This window comes from Ammospiza nelsoni, chromosome 6, assembly GCF_027579445.1.
Source record: "Ammospiza nelsoni isolate bAmmNel1 chromosome 6, bAmmNel1.pri, whole genome shotgun sequence".
NCBI classification, from domain to species: Eukaryota; Metazoa; Chordata; class Aves; order Passeriformes; family Passerellidae; genus Ammospiza; species Ammospiza nelsoni.
The window spans coordinates 31,889,318-31,912,301 of NC_080638.1; the positions used below are offsets into that span (position 1 = coordinate 31,889,318).

Below are 22,984 nucleotides of genomic sequence, written 5' to 3' on the forward strand. Positions count from 1 at the left end.
ATGAAGCTAAAAGCATGCCACAGATGTCTCCAAATACAGACTCTCAGTGCTTTCAAAAAGGATCTGGAGCCCTTGGATTTTGGTCAGTTCTGAGTCATCTGTTTTTGCTGCTTTTTTCCATCAGGATGAACATTGTCTCCCTTCCACACATTGTGGGGTAAGAAAGCACAGTCTATTTCTTATCTGCATTTTCCCCTCATTTTTGTCTCTAGCTCCTTTCTCATAGAAGGCACATCATTTCCCTGCCACTCCTTGTTTTCTTGTTCCTTTGCCCAGTTCACTTTGTACCTGCTGGCAGCCTCTGATCCCTGTCTATCTTTCAAATCTGGTCCAAAGGGAGTTGGGATTCAGTAAAAAACCATGACGCCAAAAGGAGATTAAATAAATCCAATTACCAGCCTAACCCAAAGGGATGGGGAAGTGTAGTTCTTAGTGGTAATGCCTGTGTGTGGGCTGCCCAGAAGGTACCATTTCACAACAGAAAGGAGAAAGGTAAGGATTTCTTGGGAGGGAGTGTAGAGGGAGGTTGACTTCTCAGAGGACAAAGAGAAAATATGAAGACATTGTTCAAAGAATAGCTTTCTGACTAAGGTGATCTCATGAATTCCTGTAGAAGTGCAGCAAGTGGAGACTTTCCATGTCCTGCCGCACACATAGCAGGAAATGTTACATTACGTGAACACACCTTAGCTCACAGTGACCACTCCAATTTGAGAACAGATTAAGGCAGTAGCTCTTTACTTACAGAGACCAATAGAAATGTTTTCTTTGTACCTGACAGAAGTTAAGACCCCCAAGAGTCATGCAAGTAGCAGACTTGAAAGATACTATGAAAAATTACGGAATCCAAACTTGACATTTACAAGTATTGAGCCCAAATCTCCCCAGCATCTCCTTCAGGCAAGGTCACGTTCTTCTCCAAGCCTGTTGCTGTAAGGCTCTTGTGCATTACCTGCTACCATTCCCTGTTTGGAAAAGCTGCCCTGAGTTCCCAACATTTGCTGATACTACTTCTCAAAAGTAGTTTTCAAAAACACCCAGCAAGAGCCCAGGTGCCCCTGATGTGGCCCCAGTACAAAGCAGAGACTTGGATGCCAGGACTCTTCTGTAGGAGCACGCAGAGCTTCCCATCAACACTGAAGAGGAGGGAGCCATCATTATGGAAGGTCTGTCTTCAAGGAGATGGCATGTTCAGGGAGCACAATCGACTCTCAAAATCTTTATCAGCCATCCTTCAGTTTTGGGTGCTTACTTGCTGGATTCACAGTTATCTTAACCTGGACAGTTGACTTCTTTCTCTGCAGTGAGAGCAGACCTGAGTTCCTAGAACCCAGTTTTCAGAAAGTGACACAGGTTCACACACCATGACTTCAGGCCCAGGTCTGAGCACTTAAGAGTTCCCTGATGGGCAACTGCCTGACTCGTAAGCTCCTCCTTTGCATCAAACCGTGCACTCAAGTATAGTGCCAGGGAGCTGGGTCATAAGGATGTCTCGGGAATCCTCACACTAGACCTGATGCCACCTTGGTTCTTTTCCTACTGTTTCTGAGTTTCTTATTGCCTCTCTCCCATATCACAGAACACTAGACTGTTCTCTAGTTTGGACTGGACCATAGATATCCCCTTTAAAGATGGCAAATCAACCTGCTATATCTACATAAATTTGAATTCTATCTACAGTTGTATAGATATATAAAGATATAGAGACGCCTGCATATATTGTACTATTTTATTTGCTGATTTGTCCTCTTTTCCCCTCTACTTGAAGGGGATGGATCTTTTTCCGTAAAACTGACTCTTCTGACTGTGCGCACTTTTGTACTACGGTGAGCTTTTACAAACAATACACTACTATTGGATTTAGCGTACCTTCAAACTAGCAATCATTTATCACAGCTTCACAGAGCCTCTCTGAAAATAGATCAATCTAATATTATGTTTATACCCTTCTTCCACATTTCCTGTTGCGACTGCAGTGCGTCCAAATGACCGTGTCCTACTGAACAGTCTCTACAATAAAACCAACAGATTCATTGCTGAATACTGGAAAGAATTTTCAATCTGTATTTATTAGTCAACCTAAGTGTAACACTTTGGGTTCCTTAAGACAGAAAGGTCTGTATGTATGTGCACAGGGCTGCTTCAGAATATTCTAAATGCCTGAAGTCTAGGAATTTACCTTTCATGGTACAGCAAGCCCAGATCATGAAATAAAGCAATACCATAGCTTCAGACACAGATGTATCAGTTTATGGTTGAGACCCAACTCACACCCCTTTTCTGAGATCCAGTCTACATATTCAGCCTTCTGAAAAATTCTAAACATTTCTTGCGAGTAGCAGCTAACATGCATCTGCTTCAGGATTCATGGAATGTAACTGCACTGTGTTACTACCACCTACATCTTAACACCTTTAAAAGGAATTAAGTGTCCACCTTAGAAAAGAAAATCCTTATGAACTGCTAACTCTAATCCTAAACTCAGCAAGGATGTAAAAATACTACTCACCTCTTCACTCAATTGTCAGTCAGCACAGAAGACATTTTCCATTCTCAGCTGCAGAAAGATGGTACAGGTGCAAAAGGTCAAAGCACAATGGACAGGGGACTTGAATTTGAGTCCACACACACAGCTACTGCAGTAGAAGACAGAGCAATTTTCTTGCTTGTGTATTTGTATTTATTCAGTTTTACATGCTTCAGAAAAGAAAATGTTCCAAAACACACACAGCTCTTTGTACATATTAATTTAATTCCCAGTGACTGACAATACAATCTCATAATTGAAACATAGGCACTAACTGGCCAAGATCCTTGGCCATCCCAGAAGAGAGACAAGATAACAATGTATTCTTTTACTTGCCTCTGGAAGATGCTCTTTCCAGAATAGATAACTCAAGTTGATGCATAATGCAGAAAGTTCATGTTCTCACTATCAGAGCTTCTCTTTCCTTTACAAAAGCACTGATGTTTCTCTGGACAATCCAGACAGTACCTTTCACTGACCCTGAATTCCCTTTACAAAAGTATTTTTGATGGTCATGCAGGTGATTTAGGAACATGTGAAGACACAAGCATGAAGAAGGAGGAGTTGGTGGCCCAGTGTCTCCATCCAGCAGGGGTTGTGATGCACAATCTTTCCCCACTGCAGGCTCCACAAGAAAAGGCTCATGGCAGGAAGGATAAGCTACTGCAGATCCAGACTATGTTTTCGGTAACTTTGATCTTACTGCTTTGGTCAGATCAGAGACAGAAACATGATACTCAACTTCAAACAGCTTCAAGCCCGAAGATGGCTTGAGTATCTGTAATTTTACTGGCCCACTTCCATCTCCCTGTCAATATCAGCTGACTCAGTAAAACCTATCACCTCTCCTTAGAAAAGGGAATATTGAGCTGAACAGACTTCACCTGGTTTCCAGAAGAGGCTTATTTTTCAAGTCTCATAGCAGCCTAGTAGCTGAATGCTATGAAACACAGGATACCCTCAGCAGAAACATTTAAAGAGCCATTTACACCAGATGGGAGCATGTAAAAGGAAATGGTAAGACCACAACTTCCCAGCCATGAGGTTCAGTTCGTTCTTAACACCTCCTATACTTAGTTTCTCTTTTGCCAAGTACCGAGCTTCCACTAATTTCTGTCAGCTTGTCAGAGGACATTTATTGAACTCTGCACCTGGTTGGAAAGACTCATTTTCCCCATGGGGCCTGTCAAGTACAACCAGAAAAGAAAACAACTATGGCTGTGTCATTCTCTGCAACATGGAGGCAAACCTGCCATCCTGGAGTCTCATCCACAGTAGAGGCTTTTCAATGGATGGATAATTTAACTGGCCTCCTTCCACTGAACTGTAACCTAAGGTTTTACCCAGCTAACATGTAATTGTGCTTTTGCATTTAGACAGGGGAGACAAGAATAAGAGAATCTCAGAATAGTTTGAGTTGGGAGGAACCCCAAAGATCAATCCAGTTCCAGCCAGCCTGCCATGGGCAGGGACACCTTCCTCTGGACCAGGTTGCTCAGGGCCCCATCCAGCCTAGCCTTGAATGCTTCCAGGGATGGAGCATCCACAAATTCTCTGGGAAACCTGTTCCAATCCCTCACCAGCTCTCACAGTAAAAAAGTTCTTCCTAATATCCAGTCTAAACTTACTCTCTTTCAGTCTAAAGCCATCATTCCTTGGCCTATCACTAAATGCCCTCATGAAAATTCCCTGTCGCACTCTCTTGTAGCCCTCTTTAGGTACTAGAAGGTGCTGTAAGGTTTCTCTCTCAGAAACTTCTGTTGCCTGGGCTGAACACGCCGGCTGTCTTAGTCTGTCTGCACAGGATAGGTGCTCCAGCCCTTTAATCAACTTGGTGGTCTTCCCTGGACTCATTCCAACAGGTTGACGTCCTTCCTGTGCTGGGGACTCCAGAGCTGGATGCAGCACTCCAAGCAGAGTCTTATGAGGGCAGAGGGTCCCAGCACAGACCCCTGAGGAACGCCATTTGTTGCAAAATTACATTTGCACCCTTCCACTGATGAAGTCACTCCATCACAGAAAGCCACTGGTGGTTGATCAGCCAGAACTTGCCCTTGGTGAAGCTGAGCTGGCTGTCCTGAACCACACAAGTGTGTCCTGCCCCATTAATGACTGGCCACAGAGTTCCCAAACTGGCAGGGCTTTCCCAGGGTCACACTTTTCTGCACAGATCTTCATTTGTGGTGCCCTTAATACCCAACTTATGTTTTCAGCTTTCATTCTACCATCTCAAGAAAAGTTTAAAGATAACAACCAAACAACTGGTTGTTATTTTAGGAGGCACTGTTATTTAGCAATTGTTATTTAAGCAGTGAGGAACTGATCCCTCCTTTGAGCAGACACTGAGCTCTCACGGACTGAAATGCACTTCTGATAGTGACTTGTTTGTTCACCTCCAGTAATCTGCATTACACCATTACTGCACCATGATACCATTCTAACAAATTAATTATTTGCATGACATGGTTTTACTAAATTTTGGATTTTGTATAAACATTTCATACACGCATGCATATAGAGGTGCAAATTAATGAATGAATTTCAGGCACATAACAAAGGTACCTTACAAGCTTTGTTTCCTTACAGGTTCCCATTTGCAGTTACTAGAGCCTGTGAAGGCAGCTAGAGATGGGCACATTCTGAAGACAAAAGTAGAGTTTGATCATTCCTGATGCTATCTTTCCTACATCTTTCCAGTACCTACTTAGAGGTACTCAAAGCACATACAACACTGATTTATTAACCTCTATACTTTAGGTTATATAGGGTAATTTCAGGTCTTATCAAACAAGATTTTTTTCTTTATCTTGCTTTCCATTCTGGGCAACAATAGGCACGTCGTGCCTCTGGGCAAAATGCCAGTTTAACAAAGATGCCATTTCTCATCTGTGTGTTGGGAACTGACTTGTATTAAGACTAGAAAAGAATTCCTCAGTTTTAAGTAAAATGGTTTGATACTGCTCACACTGGATACCAAAAATAACCCTCTTCAAAAGTCCCAAATGTTAAATTCTTTTTAAACCATATTTAAAAGCAGGTGGCCCATAGCAAATAGAAGCAGAGAGGCACCATATGTTTTCTTGTCCATGTTCATGTAAGATGCTTAGGAGTTGTCATTTTCGTGCCTGTATTGTGCATCCACTATTGGCAGTCCTGGAGACACACTGGTCAACTATCCATTCTTTTTTAGATGTACAGAAACCTGCAGCATATCAGGACTTCTATGACAATCACTAGATATTAAGCAATACACTCTTGGTAGAAGGAGAAAGAATGTAAGTTTTTGTCTCCTGCTAAAACAACATAAATATCATTCCATAATATAACTGGTCTTGATACATGCAACAACAAACCCACCACATTACACACAGACCGAACAGCACTATCTGCACAACAGTTCATAGCAATGTCAAGGTGCTCAAAGTACTAACATTTTCAAGTGTGCTTGTTTTGCATAGGCTCGTACAAACTTAGAAGCCAGATTACACTGCAGCTAAGCAACTCGCTTCACTTATCTTCACCGTCTCTGACAGTTCCCACATCTGTAAAGATATGCAAACTTCAATATTATATATGCAAAGTGAACTTTTAAATAAATGTGCCTCAGCCAAGGCAGTGCTGCATGCATGGCACACAGACAGAAGTTTTAGCAGTGCATGTCTGTGCCTAAAAAGAAATGGAGGGTGACTTTTTCATGCTGATAGTAGTTTTCTTCGGTATTTCCTATATCTAAGTCATTCTTCTGAATAACCTGCATTTAGATACTCTGCAGCACAGTACAAGATGCAAAGTTTTGCACTGCATTCACAGCATTGACAGATCTTCCTTCCTTCTCCTGCTGAGTTTACAACGACCAGTATATAAAAGAATAAGGAGCATCTTCTTATGCATGGAAGCAGCCCCCATTTAGCAGCCTTCTCTCAGATTTTCCCTACTACAGCCATGGCATGTAAAAAGTTCCAAAAGTCTGGCTAAGAGCAGACTGGACATTAGAAGATGCTGAAAAAAAGTGAAGCTCTTCTACAGAGCTGCATGAAGGCTCAGGAGTCAAAAAGCAGGGAATCTTAAGAGATCTGCTCCAAATTTCATGCTGTGAGTACTAAAACTAAAATATCCACCAGACTACAGTAGCTCTCCCAAAGCAATTCTAAAAAGCATTGAGACCGATAGATAATACAAAGAATAAAAATTTTCAGTTCCTCTCAAAGTTGCTAGATAGAACTTCAAAACTAACTAGCAAGAAAAGATGAAAGAATGTAAAAGTATGCACACATGATGATAAATGTAGCTGGAACTAGTGGATAAATAGAAAATTAGGAATATACGTGGGGTTTTGGCAAGTTATGTAACAAGAAGCAACATGCATGCCGAAAGAAAAGTTCAAGGAATAGTCATATTCGGGCACTCAGTAACCAGGGATTCCTTTAGGTGACCCTCCAGGATCATAAAAGGTCTTCCAGTTGGAGGCAGATGAATGCAAATTAGTTCTAGGGAAAGTGATGTTTATGTATTAGTTAGGAAGTATATTGTAATGAAAGTATAATCATGATAGAATAAATACCCTATGGTAAAGTTTCATGACACACATTCAATTAGAGGAGATATCCTCCTAAAGTGTCCAGCACTGTAGTAAAGAATGCCTGCTTTCTAATATTTCAAACTGTGTTAGAAAGTTTATTTTCTGTTGGATTTTGGTATCACTACAACAAGGAAGTGAAGCAAGTAGAAGACAGGACTCAGATGGAGAAGCAAAAGGACCTTCCTAAGACAGTGCCAAGGTGGCTACATAAATGGGGTTGTTGAGCAGCTGTGCTGCCTCACGAAGAAATATGCAAACTGCTGCAAGTCTTGTAATGAACTATGCTGGCCCAAAGAGGCATAAGGGGCAAATAGTGCAGTGAACTAACACAGGACTGATGAAACCTCTGCTTTATTACTAGGTTTGCCATGATCTGCAATGTGACCTTGGACATGTCACTCCACCTCTCAGTGCTTCTGACTGCCATCTGGCTGATTAGGCTAAACTGTTTGGTGTGAAGACTGTGTCTAATTATAGATTGGGCTGTCAGGTAGCACAAATAGTTACCTATACTGACAAAAGTCATGAGAAAAACTGAAACACAAAGAGCAACTGCATCCAGTCACTTGCAGAAGTACCAAATTAAGGTGCAGCCAAAAAAAGCTGCACAACTGAGATTCTCTTAGCACCAGTCTCATTTGCTCAGTCATCTGTGTCACATGGATTCCCAAGTTTACCAAAATGTTTCTTTCAGGGAGCCTGAAGGTGCATTTTTAAGTCAGATACAAGCATTTGTATTTAACAGCATATTCAATAAGCTTCTCTGTACAGGACTTCAGAGTGAGTAATTAAAGGAAATATTTCTTCAGTAGAGTTTCTCATTAGCAACCTAATTAGCCTTCTGAAAATAATTAACATTCCTTTCTATAAAGGGAACAGACGACCCATTACATCCCTTAGACAAGCAAAACAAATGCTGAAGGTAAGGAAGATTTGTTCAGGGAGACAGTAAGAAAGCATCCAGCAGCAGTACAAATAAAAAAGAAAAAGATGAGGCACAAATGCCTGTGAACCACGAAGACTGGACAATGCAAGTGTGTGTGCAACACTAGTATGTGCATGACTGCCTGATGTGTGCATGCAACATTCACATTGAGTATTTTCCTTCTCCTGCCTCTAGGACCTACTGGTAATCTCATCACTGAGATGCTGAAAAATTCCACCTCCAAATTGTTTTGAAAGCCAGAATTAATCATCCATTCACAGTCAGAAACAGCTCTCTCCACAGGCAAAAATTCCCCAAGGATCATGTATTTTGACTATTAAAACACTCTCAAAATGCCCATTAAAATAAAGCATGATGTAATGTCAGATACAGGGACAAGTGAATTGATGTCTATGAAGTTCACCTGCCAGGTTTCACAGGGTGATGTTTGACCAGTTACCATGCCCCAAAAGAGTTACACATACATTTCCTGACCAGTGCATGTTTGATATCAGTGTGGCTGGAGTCACAGGCACCAGTGTTGTGGGACGTGTGCATATATACACATGACAGAAAGCAAAGGACAGAGGTCAATATATCCCTGCCTGGCGCAGCAAGAACTGGGGTATCAATATAGTTGAATGCAGAACAACAGATAAAGGAGAAATGAGCTGAGCTTCTAAACATCTACATATTCAGGTAACACAGCAAATGAAAAATTCATGAAAATGCAGCTGCATTTTCAGCCAGTTCCATGTTTGATACATACTTGCATTTCCCTGGCAGGAAAGCTGAACACTCATAGCTTTCAAGTGTGATTGCACAGTGAGGGCAAAACTCAGCTGCACAAAAGCTTCCATAGCTACATCACTATGGAAACCACAAATCCACTGCAAGCTCTGTTTGTCTACTTCTTTCACTGATGAAAAACAAACAAAGAAAAGGTGTGCTATCAGTTTGTTACCTTTTTACTTTGGTCAAGACCATAGGACAGCAAACACATTTTACCTTCTTCAGAAGCAACCCTTTCTTCCTTGTCAGCTCTTTGTGAAACCTACTCAGCCTCTCAACCCAGCAGGGCAGTCATTCCCCTCAGCATGCTTCCACCACTTTTTTTAGTGAGGACTCTTCAAATGCGGTCTGGGATTTTATCTTAGCCTCCAGAATTTCCCTCAGCATCTGGACTAGAACAGCTCCAGAGGTGACTCACTGTAGGCCATATCCAGCTGGCTGACATAATGAGAAGCTGAAAACTGCTCTGAACACAAGCTACAGTGTCTTGTTTTGACAGAAGTAACATTTCCTTCCTTTCCAAGAAGCTCTTTAGGAACATTAGAAGTGCTCGCAAAATGCAGTAGGGCACATTACAAGACAGCTGTAAATGCAAAGGTTGAACTTCTGTTTTAAGAAGAACATAATTTCTACAGCTGTTGCTATTTACAGGTAGCTTTCCCCACACTAAAAATCAGAATACATCTCATCAAAAGCCTAATAGCTAAGAGCAACTCTGAGAGATGCAGAAGGAAAATGGGGGGAAATGCTAAAGAATCTGTAATATGGCATAGACAGTGCAGCCTGGGTATGCGAAATGGCCTGAAGGAATCTTCACGCCAACCAATGGGAAGGAAAAAGCAAAAAAATAGTTACCTCTCTGCATCTAAGTATGTGCATTCTGTGCTGAAGAACAGCCTCTGAACAAACCTTCAGCAACACCTTCTCTCACAGTGGGCACCTCTTACCTGGGCCCACAGCAGTTCATGGAAGAGATGGAGGAGAATTGAGCCTCTGCAGCTCTGTAAATCTCTGAATGCCTCTCAAATTCAACTGCCAGCTGACAATCATTACATAGACAAATGCCTACTAGTAAATGAGTTGAGAAAAACTATGTGTTACAGATGTTCCCAAACAGCCATTTAAATACACTCATCTTCACTAGAGCGCTCTCTGCATGAACAGAGAAATCCTGCCTGTGCTCAAGGAACTTTTAACAGAGAATACTTAGGCTTCTCAGCAAGATAGAGCTAGGAACAAACTGACATAGTCTAAATTCTCGTACAAAAACCAAAGCAATGCTACATAAAAGATGTGGCTCTCTCACCTCCCTTTTGCAAAAGGGGCCAGAGCAGCCAGGGCTTCCATCTTGCTCCTAACTCATTGCCCTCACCTCAGAGACAATTCCAAGCTGGCATTACCAGACGTGTTCCAAGTCCATTGGTGTTCCAAGTATTCCTACCAATAGCCCATGGGATGATAAGAGGTTACTTCTGTGTCCTCAAGGATGTGACAACAATGCCCAAGCCAGTCTAATGAAGGACAGGCTCAAGAGTGGTGATGACAGTCTGCAGGGTCTTGTCCCCATGGCTTTGAAAGCAGATCTGTCTACATCTCCAACAGACAGCATCCTGAACAGCCTGAGTAGATGGAACCTACAAGAGGTATTGGAGGAATGAATAATTCATAGTCTTGTTCTGCTGCCAATGGATCTATGTTTTCTTGTGCCCATGCGGTGCTCGGTTTTTATTTTAACAGTAATAGGAGACTTCTACACTACATTTGATGGTTCTTGAGGACAGCAAGAAGCAGCATTTGCTCTACACACAGCAATAGTACCACACACCAGAGCACTTGCCAGACACAGCTTTCTTCAGAAATACTCATGGCTGCATCACTGACATAACAGCTGGACTCAAACAAAGCTCATTCCATCACCAGCTGCCTTCTCAGGAAGCTGCTGACACCTGCTTTGTTATAACATTGCAGCACTGGTCTGGACTTTGCCACTCAAAAGATGACACTTGGTGACCAACTGAAGCCCTGTAGTCAGCTACACAATGGGCAGCACAATCACAGCTGGAGCTCTAGGCAGGAGCTGACCCTTGCTTATCCACACTCTTAGCACTCTTAGCCACAATTAAGTCTTCTGCTTTCCTTCAGCAGCTGACTGGGTCTGTTTCCCAGCCTCAGAGGGGATCAGGGGTCTATCAGCAAGAATACCCAGAGGAGTGGGACAACAGAAAAGCCCAACACAGGATCTCCTGAGCACTACAACTAGGAGAAGGTAATGAGACACGTGAGACAGGACAGACTGAGGGATGACCATGCTACATGTATCTGAAGTTTATACCTGCAGCATGCAGATATTCAAAGTGAGTTCCCAGCTAGAAATAAAGTACTGTGCACAACCTACCCAGGAAGGCTGATCCACAATATGCAAAACAATACTGTAGCCTGAACTATGCCACATACTGCTGACACAAAGAGCCTGTCAAAAATGCTGCAGGGTCTGGAAATTGTTCTGGTCCCACAACATCCACCCCACTAACCAGAATCAATATAAAGTTTTGCTCTGGGATATAAATCACCCTTCCAAACTGATAGCATTTTACATGCACTACGTGGAAGTGTAACTGATTGCCACAGCATACAGGAGAGTGGCAAGATGAGGCTAAGAAGATTAGTAGAGTAACACACTGGTGAATCAGGTGCAGAGACTGCAGTACTTGCTAGGGCCAGGAATAGATTCCTCATCATCCAACTCACACCTGTGCTTTCACAGGAGAGAGCAACCCTTTGCTCTTTACCTACTGCTCTGGTTTAGCTCAGAGAAACTGCTCCACTGTCCTGATTAAGTGCCTAAGGCTATCAGAGTGTGAGGTTTTAAAGAGACAATAATACTGAAAAGTTTGGCTGTATAAATTACAAGCAATCAGAATGATGTGACTCACAGGAGACAGAAATCAAGGGTGATGTGTGCAAATGGCAATCGTACACCTCCAGAAAACAACTTGGGGTTTAAACCAATGGAAATAACTTTGCACTCTACATATTTAAATTTCAAAGGTCCCATCTACAATCCAGTCAGCTCTGTACTCAGACAACTGCTCTGTTTTTCTGGTCTAGAACTGCAGTTCCACCACTTTTAGCCTCCAGACCTTACCTTTTCCGGGGAGGGATCCTGGAGCTCTCCCACTCTTTGGCCAGCTCCTAATTCACAACATCCGCAGGTAGACTAGGCTGCCTCCAGCAAGTCCAAGGGGTTTCAGATGCCAGTCGTTTTCAGCCCAGGTGTGTGTGACCAACAGCTAACACAGCAACCAGACAGCCTTCCTAAATCAAAGAAGTACATTTTAATCTCAATGCAGCACAGTGCAAGAGAGGTTTCAAACACAGAACGAGCCATGTATATGGATAGCTTAGCTCCAGTACATTGGGCCCTGGAAGATCTGACTTCTTCAGAGCCCCCACATAGCACCTGTACCTGGCTCTTGCCCAGGGCAGCACTCTGACAGCTGCCTCTCCTTGGGTGAGGCTGCTCTCCACTGTCCTTCTGGATCTCAGCCACAGCAAACACACAGAGCAACTGCACTAGAGTCAGCGACCAAAGGTTCACTGCTACCATCTCAGCCAAGGTCTCAGTTAACCCTTGAAGGGCCTGCCAGAAATTGCTTTACTTCTATTTTCCCCATGAATGTCTCAATTTTTTAAGCAAGCTTCACTGCTGACACCTTTCCACCCCCATCCTATCTCTCCTAATATTGCCTCCTTATCTTCCCTGATCTCCTCTCATCCTCACTTCCCCAGTCATCTCACTTTTCTTTTCCCTTCCCCATTCCAGGACAGAGTGTGGACTTCATGTAAACAGGCCATTCCCAGTGCCACCCACCCAGCACCCTAACCTGTTCCTGGGGGCACTGGCACTGGCCTCTCTGCTCCAGGGATCTGACTGCCTTTCACCTCCATGTTGGGCTCAGGCAGCACAGCTACATGATCCAGGCAGGTGGAACCCATGAGCTGGGGCTCTCCTCTTCAAATGCTGACATTTGGGAAGCCACATTCCTGATTTTCACAGAAGTCATGCCTCGAGGTGACAGCTTCAACACACAAGTATCCAACACCTTATTTACATCAGCCTCACAGATCTTACAATCCAAGGGTTTGTCTGTACATAGCATGTTTCTGGATTAATTGCATATGAAGAAGTTAAAGCAAGGACATTTATGTGTCAGACTGTATAACAAATGAGTTCTTCATGTTATCCTAATGAATCTCAGCATTTCTGTGCACCAAAATCCAAGAGGAATTCAAGAGACATGTTTTCCTTGACAAACAAAACAAACCTACGCTGTTTTTATTTACATGACACTGAACTAAAAAACCACTCCAATTAAAAATGCAGATTAAATAACTAATCCTCCCCCCAAAAAAATCTTCCCAATGAGATTAATGGAGCAATGAATTGCATAAACCCACTAATTAAATCAATGTAATATGGGTATTATTGAGACACATCTAGAACCTTCTGCCTATGCCCTGAAGCTTGCATCTACTTTGGAGTCTCTCTTATAAAGAGAAATAGTTGCTATTTTACTAGCTAAATATTTATATATCAGACTGGGAAAGAACTTTTTTGTTGTCTAGGTCTGGTATAAAGTGTTGCTGCATCAATGTTCCTAAAAATTATTTGCATAGAATCCGTTTTCTTTATATGCATTTTGCCACTGTTGGATATTTGCCACAGATTTCTACTGAACTATTTATCAGACATACGCAAACAAAATTTCAAAAGGCATTTCCCTAGAATCACAAAAACACAGAGAATGCTTTTTGCATAGTCAGATGTACTTGTCCATAATTTTATATGTAAAAGACTGAGGAACAAAATCATACAAAATAAGCAACTGCAACACACTTCCAGCTCCTTAAATGCAGAAACATGAATACTACAAAAGGTTTCAAGTCAACCTAACTTTAGAACAACACAGTCCTTCTCAGTCCATCCCTTTCCCTGGCACCAGCACTCAGGCCACCCATGGGGCTTCACCTGGAGCCAGACCAAGGAACTCATCAGCCCTCTGAATGCTACCCCATGGTACCTAAAGCTTGCTAGTTTTCAGCTGTATCATCATCTCTCAGATTTGACTCACAGCACACAGCCCAGCAGGAAGTTCCCTTTTCACAAAATACTGCGTCACTTTGAACTCAGAGTGCTGGAAAAACCATACCTTTGGTTACAAATGTATCTACGCTTGAAAAAAAAACAGTCATTGAAGAAAAACCTCCATTAGTAAAGACTATGTCATAAAAGACGTGAGCAGAGCAGTAGAGCTGAAGATTTGACCTTAAGGCTCACATGATTAATACTACGCTTAAACTGTTCAGAAAAGGTGATTTGTTTTTCGTTTGGTATATAAATGGACTTTCTGTGTCAAAATACTAATGATTCAAAATGTGTAGTGTTTCTAGTAAGGGAAAATCAAACAAAAAACCAGACAGAATAGTGTGAACATGCCCTTGTATATACAAAACCAGTTAAAAGCTAAAATCATAGACTTCCCAAAACAGCACTTCCTGCTCTGGCTGTTCCTCTGACACAAACATTCCTGGTGTCAGCAGGTTGGAGACTATACATGAGCATAATCTAGCAGTATTGCTCATCAAGTGAAAATACAAAGAAAAGCAAACAAAAAAGAAAGCAAATTCCTGACTGGAAAGTGGTTAGTTGAGCATTCCTTCAACGGTCTCTTTTAGTATTTACATTCCTTCATTATTTCTACAATTATCTACAAAGAGAGCTAAGGCCCATGCAACTAACCGGTGGTAAGTTGTGCAACAGAAAAATCAAGTCACAACATTGCTCTGTGACTTATCTGGGATTCTCCTGAGAAGAAAGTGCCAAATTTGGAAACAGAGAGTGAGTCTGTGTCTTCTCAGAAACTCCCCCTGTTTTGGCAGGACTTACACAGAGGATGATGCAGATTTCCCTTTTAACTGAAGTCCCACCATGTCTCTTGATGAGGACTTCTGAACCTCTTCCTACACTGGACTGAAATACTGCAGAGGGACACGTAGGACACAGTCCCTCATCTCCTGAAATGCAAATGCCTTTTGCTCCTTCTGGAACAACAGAAATGTAATTGGAAAACGTACTCCGTAAAGCAACAACTTGCACTTACCCAAGGAAAACAAGTGATTTCAAGGCTATGGGCATCCTTTCCCAGATACATCTAGGTGGGTGCCCTATCTCTACTGAAAACTTCTGTCAAAGCCCTGAGAAGCACATTAGACCTCTGAAGTTTCAGATTTCTTCTACAAGACATGCCACCACACAACAGCTGAAGAGGCTTGGCCAGATGCCTGCATCCCCACACAACTACAGTCTCTGCAAACGCTTCTGTCGGTATTTATTGCCAAAACCAAAAATGCATTTAAATAACTTCCAAAAGTCTTTATTTTTTGCTGTTGTTATCTTGCAATATCTTTGAAAAATAAATTAAACTCAGATTTCAAACAAACACACAACTGAATTCCCTCATGCTGTCTTCCATTATTAGACTATCACTTTTTCCTCTGTGTACACTCATCCCTTCTTATGTTCCTTCCATTCTGCTTCTGCTAAGGCAATGAAAATGAACCAGCTGGATTTATATTCATATTTTCATTAATTACCCTGGCTCTCAATATTTTTGAGCCAAGGGGCCACCATGAGTGTTCTGATACTTATCACAGCTTGCCATGCAAGTATCATCTACCTTTTAACATAAATCTCTCACCCATTTTCTTCATTTTCACAGTCTCAAGGATGAGCTCTGACCTACTTGTTTTAAGCTGTTGAACCATCAAACACTCACAGACCCACTGCCAGGAATGGTTATTTACTCATATATGCTCACATACCATTCATTAACTTTGAGAGCTCATCTAACTTTGTTGTTGATTTTGTTGATTTCAGGTTTGGTGAATGCTCTTCTCTAAAACTGGGGTCAAATCTGACCTCACAATATGGCAGATTAAGCAGCAGAGGAGTTAAAAAGGAGCAACTCTTACAAAACTCCACCTACACTTTCTTTATGAAGAAGTACAGCACCCATGTTATATCATGAAAGCACACTCACTGGCGTTTTGGTAATTGAAGGCAGGGTACTGTTGCCTGGCAACTTATCTGATTACCATTTTTTCAAGTATCACATGCACACTTGGATATGTTGCATAATAATGTCTCACTTTTATGCAGCCTAACCCAATGGGAAAAAAAAGAGGGGGATGGGGGCAGGAAAGCTACAAAAATTCATGTCTTTCTTTTCTGGAAAAAAAGTACAAGATAGTAGCTCAAAAGCAGGCTGAAACATTAGTATTCCTGAATTTTATTCCTGCTTTTCCTGGCTTGCTGAATGTGCTTATACAAGCATTTTACTTTATCTACTTGTCTGCAAAATGACACTAATAATACCAGCCTCACAGAGACACACTGAAAATTCATTAAGAACTGAGAGATTCTCAAATGAAAGATGCAGTGGAAGTGCTGGTGTTTGCACTTACAGCTTTTTAGTACTCCAAACGTTGCTAAGCCATGGTCCTTAAGCGTAGCAAATGTTCATCATTGTCATGACATTGTCCAGTCCTTGTTTCTCAAACCAAGGAAACTATATTTCTCACATCAGAATGCAACATTTTCCCACTTTCTATGTCTGATATGTAGCTGGGGAAAGAAAAAATAGAACAAAAAACCTACTCCCACTGCCCCACACACAAGGCAGCATACCCCAACTTGGAGTAACTGTCTAAGAGAAGGACATAGATTCTAGAAGTTGACCTTTTGCATATCCACAGTTTATAAGGCAACATAATATGACATAATGAATTGCCTTCTTTCTATATGCACTTTAGTATCCTACTGCACAAGAAATGGCTTAGCTGCCCAGGGCACTCCTAATACCATGCTAACCTCTGTCAGCTCAAGTGGCTGAGGCTGATGGTTTGGAAAGTATCTCATCTCCATGGTAAAGTATTAAGCAGCAAAGGAAAACCAAAAGCAACAGCAGCCAAGCTCAATATTGCTAAGGAATCATTACATTACCTTCAGAGCAGCTTTTCTCTCCATAGTTAGACATTCAAGCATTTTTATAAAATGCATCCTACATCCTGAAGCTCCTGTACAAGTCCACTTCCAATTAAAAGCTTAATTGTGAGGTTTGTCTTAGAAAGAACTGCTGGATCAAAATAAATCAAATCACATGGTATCTACTGTACCACTAGGGGAAACCATACACATCTTAAAAACAACAGAAATTACAAAAGTAAATAACTCTTCTTCTGGAACTTAATAGAAGCATCCTTACCATAAACCTCTGCTGACACAAAACACAAAGAAAACAGGTGGCTGAAAGTGTCCCATGGGTTAAGCAAGTCTGGCTTTGCTAGGTCAGTTACAGGAGAGGAAACAGCCAAATCCACTGCTATCATCAGGAACACTGTCACAAGCAGAGAGGAATGACTACCTAGAGCTCTGCATAGACACAGCCCCAGCCAAGATTTCCCAGTCCAGATTAGGCTGGTGGAGCCAAATGATTTAGATCATGATCTGTGCATGCATTCTGAATGAAAGAAAAAAAAAAAACAAAACAGACTCCCCATTCCCAGAAGGCACTTGGCAGTACATACAGCACTATGCTAGAGCTACCCATACTAAAGACAGAGCTCCCCCCTTCAGAAGTACTTCATCATGCTCCCAGCAGAATCATGAAAACAGGACAGAGAGGTGCTCCATAAAGTTCTTCATAAAGGCTACATCCAATAAATGGCACACCTGAGAGCAAAGATCCAGCAAGCAAGAAGTCAAACAGCAGCTTCACCACGCTATGCTATCAACACTCACCTAGTGACTACTAATGCTTGTATCTTATGCAATGAAAGCAAGACAGCATTTGTGGTAGGGAAGATTCCCTCAGTCATTTAATCCAGCTTTGACACAAGCGTGTGAGGGCGGGGGAGTTTCAAAATAAGGTTGTGGTGAGCACTGACACCAACAAAAATCCAGAACAAAAGAAAGGGTAACATAAAACACTTCCCTGTTCTACGCAATGATTAGACACCTCTGACCTAGTAATTGATAGGTATGCTCATTCAGATATGCCTACAAACAAATCTCTAAAGCAGTCTAGCTTTTATTTCGCCTCTGAGGACATGTTAACGAGCAGCATGCACCTGCAAAGCCTTTTACACTCATTTTAGCTGGACTGTAAGGTGCATAAGCTCTGGCTCACAGCAGACACTATTGGGTGTATCATTTACAGCCAGGAATGTAGTGCTCTGACTAACCAGAAAGAGAGCGTTGTTCTGAATTGGCACAGATGTTGGTATCTGCTCCTGCAGAGCCAAAGCCTTTGCCCAGTCTGGCTTTCTTTCAAGACTTCTTGTGGTCGCCTGCACAGCCACCTTACCGAGGAACTCGGGAACCATCTGGATACTCCTGCCTCACATATCATAAAGGAAATGTGAAAAGCAGACCAGTTCATTTCTGACATAGACAGCTAACCAGCCCTCTGCTCCCTCACCCAGTCTGTACTGAGCCTGCAGAGCTAAAGCAAGCAGCAGGGTCAGGTGAGAAAGCCATCAGAGAATACTGAAACACATACAGGAAGCAGATCTGAGAAAGGATCATTTAAAACCTTACCAAGCAAGCCACAAGCAGGTAATACCTTTTATGATGGAAAACATTAGCTAACTAGATGATGAAACGTCTTTCAAAAGAAGCAAGGAAATATACCCTACTTTATCTTTCACATCAAGTAAATTTTGTTCTGAAACAGAACTCCCACTTGAACTGTTCAATTTCACTTCTTTCACTCCAGAAACAACCCAGGAACACTACTGGACGCCGCTTCATCTGCAGCTACACAGGAACACGCAGGACAGAAGTGACCGCATACAGGTTTGCTCAGGTGCCACTTCCCCATCTGCAGGGCGTGGCTCTGGCACCTGAAAGCTTAGCAAGGTACTGCAACTGCTAGGTAGGTAGGAAGCGCTGCCCACAAAAGGGTGGTAAGGAGCGGGAATAAAGGCTTTTCCTACCTCCTGCTGGTAAACAATTTCTTTAAGTAATTGACCCATTTTCTAGAGAATAATTAGCCCTAAGGAATGAAGCACTGCTGCCCTTTAATTAGCATGTTGTTACCTCTCCTCTTACCATATAATAGCAGGCTGTCTGAGACTGAAAAAAGAAACAAATCAACACAACAACCTTATTTCATTTTCTTAAACATGGTGTTTGTTGAAGGCAATCCAGAAACAAAGAATCCTAAAGTACAATTTGCAACAATAAAATTTTCCATTTCTTCTATAATTTCACCATCAGAACAAGGTCTCCTCCACACCATCACTCTTTAAGCCTCCCCAATATATTTTCTCCTTTTTAAGAGCTTTTTCATTATGCTTTCCAATCATCTTCTATGAGGAAAAATTTCTTTCTGTTGTCAGACAGTTTAACAGAAAGGACTCTTTTGCCTAAAACATAGTCAAATTTCCTGCAGATAATTTTATTAAAATTTCATTAAGTTTCTTGCAACATAGCTCAACAACTTGGATAAGGATAGAAATTCTTTAGTCTAAGGAGACTAGAGGTGCATACCATGAACAAGGAGCACAGGAAAGCAACCACAGCCAGTGAGGTAACTCCAAAACTTGCAAAGAAGGACTGGACTCTTCAAACAAGTCTCACAGAGATGACGCTTAGTGACCGATTCCACGCTGCAGAAAAAGGAGCTGCTTGGCCCCAGACTCTGTGACAAGTACGATTCTGAGGATACAAACAAGACTTGCCATCAAAGCATGTGATGATAGCAAAAAGCTGGGGGTTCCCCCTCCTCTCTCCCCACCCTCCATAGGAAGAGCATACACTCTCCTCCCCCTCACTCCTTCTCCACACCTTCCTGGCATGATCAGTCCCCAACTGCTCCTCATTTCCATCACTTTGGAGAGTAAAACTTAAATTCAAGTAAAACTTGTAGGTCAAACTTTAATTCATCTGACTAATTATGCCATGAGAAGAAACACCCCTCCTGGACATGATGCAGCACCTGCCAGCAGCCCTGAAGCACCTGATCCAAGGAGAGTTACTGCCTTAACCAAGCGGACAGGTATTAAAAGCTTATTTACAATGCCAGAAAACAGCTCCTCTCCCCATTTCTTGACATGTGGGAATAAGTAGATCCTCAAATTACAAGGCCAAAGGGTTCCCTACATCTTCACTCCCTAGAACATCTCCAAGATGCTGAATAAAGTATAGATTGTAAAAAGATATCTTAAAAGACTCTAGATGATGTTGAGTTTATCACCTTATCCAAAAACCTCCTCCTGCCTTACACTCTAAGCTAGAAACCTGCATCTCCCTTCAAGGTTAAATTTGCCTTTCACTGTCTGGCACCACATAACGTTATGACATTGCCAGCAAAACTGCAGAGTCCCCACTACCAGGTACCATTTCCATACGGATGCAGAGATCTAGGTTGCTCTCAACCTACACACCTGTGCTATCCATACCTCCTGGTCTAGACCCCTTTACCACTTCTGTAAACTACCATGGGATCTTGCCATAAGAATTCCAAGGTCTGAACTCCCCAAGGAAGCAGCTTGTTTTCTGCCTCCACCATCAGCCTTCAGTAGAGTGTGCACAGCAATACTGACCAAGGCTACAGACACGCTGCCAGAGCCTCAGCAAGAAGTTATGCGGCAGCAAGCAGCACTGCCTCAACTTCTGCTTGCCCCTCCATTTCCTTTCCACCAGACTATACTACATGCCTTTTCCGTATTCCCCTGGTCAGAGAATCTCAGAATGTTTCACTTTGAATCAGCTGCTTCTAGCACTTTTGCTGAGCTTTGTTTAGAAAGATGCTGTAGCTACTAGTTAAACCAAAGGATTTGGAGCTGTCTTGTTTCAATTTGACAACAACCTGTGAAATGCCATTTTCCCCTACCTCAGTTTCCTCTTCTATAAACGGAGACACCCATGTTCTTCAGCGGCAGCCTCAACAGAGAAGTATGAAATTCTCAGATATACATACCAAGAGCATACATTCCTCAGGGAGAAAATAGCTACTTTCAGATTTAATGAAAAATGTTAACTTATCCACAGTAGCAAGCTGATGTTACTTAACACGGGAAAACTGACATTTCTCTGTGGAAGAAGTCATACCTTCTCATTGGGACAAGGTGCTGGGATTCAAAAAGGACCTTCAGGATGTGTATGGAGTATCTTACAGATTTCCTAAACAATTTTCCTCAGTGCTGGCTGAAAGTGCCTACAGGCATTTGACTCCATGTCAATAAGTCTTTATTTTCTTTTCTGTTTCCTAATAATTTATAGTTACTTTTGTTTTAATTGCTTCCTATTTACCACCAAACAGTAGCCAGCCCCATCTCTAACTGATGCTGTACATATATTACTGCATTTGTGCCCCTGGAAAACACAGAATAGAGCTCTTTGGGCAATCTGTTCTTGCAAATCCCCAATGCACAGTCACAGATATGTTATCACCTTGCCTGTGAAAAAAACCAGCTCCTGCAGGTCTGCTTTTTTTCCTCAGAAATAAGAGAAAACAGGAAAAACATGTGAAATAAACAATGCCAGACAACAATACAAAGTATTTCACGTAACAGAGTTTTTCTGCATCTGCTGTGTAATTATGAGGCTTAACAAGTTTGTACATCCCCAGTAATTTTGGACCAGCAATGTGAAATGATCTCTAGGAAGTCCCAGTGTAACGGTCAGCTTAAGATGAACACGACAGGGAATCCTCCGCAGCATCCCTGATCCTAAGCATCCTAGGAACAATTTGCAAAACCCTAGAGTAAATGAGTGAATGGGGAACAGAAGGAATCAGATTTTCCATTTTGCAAAAATTCAGCTATTCTGAATAGTTTTCCATTCCAAAAATGGAACAAGAGTAAACATCTTGAGACTATTTTTTTTTTTTTAATAGAAAAGAAAAAACTCATTTTCAGCTGACTGTAGTATCCGTATCCCTGACCTCTGGCTTTACACACAGGAGTAATTCACAAGGTTGCAGAAAAGTCACTGAACGGAGCAGAGCCAGTTCCCACCTCCCAGTTCAGCTCTGCAAACGCTGGGCTCATTCAGAGCTATTTCCCCTTGCCTGGAATAAAGTTTTACAGAAATCAATACAAAAAGATGTTTCGAGACATTTCTTTCCTTTTCGTGGGGAAGGAAAAAAAACAAAAAACGCACTGTCCAGTGAAAAACAGCTCCGATTTCAACAACCCCTCCACCCTCCCTTCCCTGAGCCCCGAAAACTTCGCAGCCGGGGTCGGGATCTCCCGAGCAAACCCCCTCGACGCGCACCGCGCTGCCGGCCCGAGGAGCTGCGGGGGGCGGCGGGGCCCGGCCCGCGGGGCTGCGCCGCTCCCCGGGAGGGGGCGACACACCGGTGCCCGGTGGCCCCGCGGGGCCCGCCGCTGGCGGGGAAGCTGCCGCTCGACCGCCCGCCTTTGTCTCGCCCCGGCCGGCACCCGCCCGGCGGGGGCGGCACGGCCCTCCCGCCGCCAGAAAGCGAAACCAACGGCGCCGGGCGCCATCCCCGCCCTCCGCCCCGGGCAGCGCATCCCCCGCGCCGCTCGGCTGCGGGGAGGCCGCCGCGGGCCGCGCGCACCCCCGGCGGGGCGGCCGTGAGGGCAGCGGCCGCGGGCAGCTCCCGGTGCCGCCGCTCGGCCCCCCCGCCCGGCCGCAGCTCGTGTCCTCACCGGTGTCCATGGGTGCCCCGCGGCCGGCGGGAGGTGAAGTGTGCCAGTGACACTCGCCCGTAGTATGGATGCGGTTTCAATCTGCACATGCTCGCTCCCGACAGCCAGCCTGCCCCGCCACCTTCCCTTAACTCTTTCCGCACTGCCTCGCACTGCCTCCCCCGCCCCGCGGGGCCGGCCCCGCGTCCTCCTGCCGGCCTGCAGCCGCTTCCCTCGGCCCGCAGGCGGGGGGACGGCCCGGCGAGCCCTCCCGGGGCCATCGCGGGGCACGGAGCCTGAAGGCGGCGGGGTAGCCCCAAGGGGAGGGACCGGCGTCCCCTGGAGAACCAGACCCTGCCGGTGCGGGCCGGTGTGTGCTCAGGTGAGCGTCGGGAACACCCTGCCCTTCCCAAACGCCTGGAGTGTTGGCTCCGGCCGGGAA

The 22,984-nt window shown here is 43.4% G+C and overlaps 1 protein-coding gene across 4 annotated transcripts in view; it reads right to left on the bottom strand.

The window, feature by feature from the left end:
* TMEM229B (transmembrane protein 229B) overlaps positions 1-22,701 on the bottom strand; it is a 32,222-nt gene extending 9,521 nt beyond the window's left edge. For 2 of the 4 annotated variants that reach the window (XR_009418646.1, XM_059474735.1), the window contains exons 1-2: positions 22,564-22,701; positions 11,969-12,138 (exon numbers count right to left, since the gene is read on the bottom strand). The gene's annotated coding sequence lies outside the window, so the exon portion shown is untranslated. Of the gene's footprint in view, positions 1-2,509; positions 2,558-11,968; positions 12,139-12,707; positions 12,794-22,563 lie in introns of those variants that run through there. The other 2 variants (XM_059474737.1, XM_059474736.1) reach the window with 2 other exon arrangements.
* Between the last annotated feature and the right edge of the window lie 283 nt (positions 22,702-22,984).